Source organism: Lactuca sativa, chromosome 8 (assembly GCF_002870075.4).
Source record: "Lactuca sativa cultivar Salinas chromosome 8, Lsat_Salinas_v11, whole genome shotgun sequence".
Lineage (NCBI taxonomy): Eukaryota > Viridiplantae > Streptophyta > Magnoliopsida > Asterales > Asteraceae > Lactuca > Lactuca sativa.
This window is the reverse complement of record NC_056630.2, coordinates 321,642,265-321,647,027: the sequence shown is the minus strand read 5'-3', so window position 1 is coordinate 321,647,027 and position 4,763 is coordinate 321,642,265. Positions and strand designations below refer to the sequence as shown.

Genomic DNA, 4,763 nt, shown 5'->3' with positions numbered 1-4,763 from the left:
ATATCTTCTTCTAGCTTCAATGATAAAAGAAATGGGGAAGTAGTAGCTAGTTTGCTAGTTGTAGTAGGAAAAACATGGCTTGGGTTTTCTTCAACATCTCATTTGCTTTGTTGACTATTCCACACAAACATATAATATATATATATATATATATATATATATATATATATATATATATATATATATATATATATATATATATATATATATATATATATATATATATATATATCATTACTATATATAAAAACCTTATTGTTCTCATGCCTCCAAAAACATTCATTAAACGCCACGTCACCTACATTCTAACGACACCATTGACGTCGACTCACACCGCCTTATTTTTTCATGTGCACCGTATCCGCTTCCCCCTTGTGACCTTCCCTTTTTTCATATATATATATATATATATATATATATATATATATATATATATATATATATATATATATATATATATATATATATATTCCTATACTAATAAAAGAGTAGTGTTTTTGCTATTTGTCACCATATTAGACCTCTTAATTAATGTGTTGCCACTTGTCAATCTATTAGTTCTTCATTTTAAATTTATTAGACCTCCTCATTAATGTGATGTTATTTGTCAATGTATTTATTATCTATTTTAAATTTTAAGATTTATTTTATTGTTTTCATTAATTCACAAATAAAAAATATCTAATATATATTAAAAATCAATTTTACATATTTATTTCAATCAACGATTATAATTTCATATAACTAATAAAAAAAATTTTAAATTAATAATTTATTTAAAATAACTGATTAACATTTTGAGTTTTTACTATAAAAGTTTGATTAATTTTATAACTGTAGTTCCCACGGGTTATAAACTAGTATATATATATAAAGACCCTTTTTATGAGAGGCCGGCAAAATCAAATTCACAAGCTTCCAACAGCGCCACATAACCCATTCGTTAATCGACGTGTTTTATCATTACGTCAACTTAATCCTTCTCATGTCCACTTCAGCAGAAGAGATACGACGCCAAGTTGAAGACCAGAGAACTGAATCGTCATCCACCGCCACTTCTTAATCGGCAAGTGCCTGTCGTTTTTTCCTCCCATGTATAAATATCAATCCTCGCTAGACATCTTCTTCTTCTGCTTATGGGACACAGTGTACCGTATCCGCTCACCCTTGTTTCCTTTCTTAGCATACACCTGCTCCTCATCCTGTAGAGCAAAATTGACACCGACTTCCACTCTTGATATCTTGTTTCCGCACCAGTTCCCTCTATCTTCACGAGTCACCACTCTTCTGGATAGATACATGCCCAATGATTTTTCTTCATAACAGGTGTACGTTTTCCTCTTCTCCCAGATGTCACAGTTGGCCTTTCTCTCCTTCCAAGAACCTTACATCATCAGTTTAATGCGTTCACCTTTACCTTCTTCTCTCCATTCAAGAAATTCTCCATTTCTTTTGCTTTTAGAATTCGCTGATTATAATTTAGGGTTCCTTAAAGTCTTTTTGTCTTTCCCTCTACCAATACTACATCTATCAAAGAAAGTTAATGTGATATCAATTTTATGGTTGATATCACCCAAATTTCAAGGTTCGTCTATACATACCTCAACCATCGTCCTGCCATCATCTTCTTCGTTTTGCATGTTTAGCAGCAGCGACCGCCATCTACCCCTACATAACGCCTTTTTTGTGAAACTGCTTCTTCTTTCTCTCTGTCCATCACTTTCATCTCACCACATTTGTTTTGTTCTTTTTTACACCAAACAGACCAAAGGATTACTGTAGAGACAATCATGGATCAGACTTATAATTTTGAGTAACATCTTGATAGTAAGTCCGCCAAAACCTTGTTTTATGTCTCGTTTTCTTCAATGTTTTGTTTTTATACCAAGTTTTTATGTAAAATTGAATACACACACATACACTCATCGATCTGGTCAATTTCTCTGGTTTATATGGTAATTATCTCAATCTTTTTTTTTTCCTTTTTATCTTATTGGGTGTTGTCTTGAAATGGGATTCAACCTCCATCAGAAACTAGGGTTATCATTTTTCCTTCTTATCGTTCATCTTTCTGTTCCTCACAGAATGTGAAATTGAATAGCGTCACCACCTAAGTTAGTTTTCTTAATTCAGCTCCAACATTTTGAAATACTCCCCCCGTCCCAATATTATTGTCCACAGATAAAAAAACACACAGATTAAGAAAAACATTAATTACCACTAACTTTATATAATAAAATGACAGTTTTGTCCTTACTTTGTATTTAATGTTCCATTAAATGCTTAGTTGGTTAATTAATAATAAGGAATATTTTGGGACAAACCAAAAAAGAAAGATGGACTATAATATTGGGACGGAGGGAGTATATAACTGTATTCAAGTTTCTGTTTTTGTATTTTGTTTCCTTTCCCCCAACAAAGACGTAGGTCTACAAGATTTAGATTTATAAACTTTATTTTCGGAAGACGTTGATAATGGTAAACCATGTGTGGTTAGAAAGTCTTTATTTGAAATACGTGCTTACAAGTTTAGCTATTTTATCACTGCTGACACGGACCCTCAACAAAAGTTATGTCCATGTAGGTAATCCCGTGGACTGTCTTTCACTATACTTACCTGGCATTGCTTGCTTTGTAAAAGTCACAACTGGTACGATTTTTTAGGTGCCATCAATCATCATCATTGTAGTAATTTTTAACTCATTTTGTCATAACGATCTTGTGACTTTTAGATTTAATAATGGTATGAATTGTGGCAATGATATACAACTATTTTTTCGATAAAATCGCCTTCTTCATCCAATAAGATTGGTGCATTGTATGGGATTCATAATTTAAGACCTTTTAATCTTTATTTTGTAATGTGTACATCAAAAACATGATTATGGTACTTCGCATACATAGAATTCCCTTTTGGATGGAAATAATTTAGATTTGGGGCTTAAGGGCGTTAATTTTGTCTTCTTTGCACAGTGACGAACTTAAAGTATCATTAAGGTTGTAACCTTCTGAATTTTGAAATCTCATTTAACAATAGGCATGGGTTTCACTTCAATGTTAATGTATTTTTTAATTGAATTGAAATTTTCATGATGATGATTTTGTTTTGTGGGTATTGCCAAGTTACGTAGCCAAGGCATGGGTTTCATTTCCGAATTTTTATTTCCATTAATGTAGTATTTTTTTGTATTAAATTAAATTTCTCGATATATTTGTAAATTTATAATAGTGTAGAAAGAAGATTGATTATTAGGCCAAGGTATGCTTCAACTTTTGCCGTTTGTATGACTATTTGTATTTGCTTGCTCTAATTTTGATTTTTCTAGATTCCCTCCATTACAAAATACAAATAAACCTAATGATTTTTACTTGCGTCCTTTTGTTTTGACTTTATTAAAGATTGTTACAAACAGCCAAATAAAAAGCTTTGAACCATGATAAACTTTAGTAGTATTTATGGAATGATTATGTTTGAAGACAACAATGCTAATATTATGACTTGATGCTTTTTTAGGTTTTGTGAGGGTGTGGACTGTCTTCCTACCGTTTTATAGTTTACAAAATGAAAGCACACTGCTTTTTCAGGATACAAGGTGATGAAATATAAAAATAGAATAACAGTATGTTGCCATTTCATTACACCAACATACCAGCGAAAAGAAAAATCCAAAGTGCTAATTTTTTAATATGAATGGTTTATAAATTCATGGACTTAGCCAACTATCAAGCTGTTTTAGATCCATGTTGCTGATCGGTTCTGTATATCAACTCAACTGTTACTGATATAAATTCACACAAAACGTTCATTTATATTTATTACATGTTAATAATATTTACCATAATTAATTGTTTGTGTAACAGAAAATCTATTCAAAAAAATCCCTATGATTTAAAATGCACCGGAACATGTAAATGCAGGGACCAAAGTAGATGTTTTTTCCGGTAGAAAAACTACTCTCAAGTGTGCATTGTGTATGCCAGAAAACTACTATGTGAGATGATGTTGGTGAGTTAGAAGATCAATGTATATGTAATAATGTCCTTTCATTTCCGACGTTTATTATAGCATGTTACTTTCATTTAGTTTTATAAAGCTTTTTAATTAATATAATTTTCACTTCAAATATTTTTTTTTTACTTTTTAATGCATTGTACTTTCTCAAAGAGTTTCTTTTGATAACTATGTGTGTATTATGGCATCGTACTTTATTTGTAATTGTCTTGACACAATAGTGAAGAAAATGTCCAAATTACCCTTCGTGGGCCGTGCTTAGCATGACCCTCCAACGTATCGAGAGCAAATATAAACATCCACCAATTCATAATGTTCCTATAACGCCATGTAAACTGCCTACAGACCGACGCAATGTACCGTTGTTCTACACCGTTTCATGTTCACCTTTACTTTGCACACAAAAACATCCACCGATTGAGCTGTATATTTGACCTCCAATCGCACGTACTTTTTAAAGACGATCTAATCTCAATTTCTTAACTTTAATAGCAATGTATTTTCATTTCTTTACCAATAACACATTTTTTTCTTTACTATTAAAGGCAATGTACATAAAACTCTTCACCCATAATAGCAATGTACTGTAATTTCTTCAAAGATTTTTTCTATAATGGTGAATGAAATGTCAATATTACCCTCCATGGGTCGAGCTTAGCACAGGCCTCAAAACATACCTAGTGTGTGTGTATATATATATATATATATATATATATATATATATATATATATATATATATATATATGTATA

The 4,763-nt window shown here is 31.2% G+C and overlaps 1 long non-coding RNA gene across 5 annotated transcripts; it reads left to right on the top strand.

Moving 5' to 3' along the window:
* The first annotated feature begins 873 nt into the window (after positions 1-873).
* Positions 874-4,124, top strand: LOC111921100 (uncharacterized). Of its 5 annotated transcripts, none has more exons than XR_002860067.3 (4): positions 874-1,827; positions 2,585-2,650; positions 3,515-3,593; positions 3,919-4,124. It is a non-coding gene; the product is annotated as an uncharacterized LOC111921100 (long non-coding RNA). The 5 variants fall into 5 exon arrangements; XR_006186385.2 differs by having other exon boundaries at positions 3,862-4,124; XR_006186386.2 differs by lacking the exon at positions 2,585-2,650.
* The last annotated feature ends 639 nt before the right edge of the window (positions 4,125-4,763 follow it).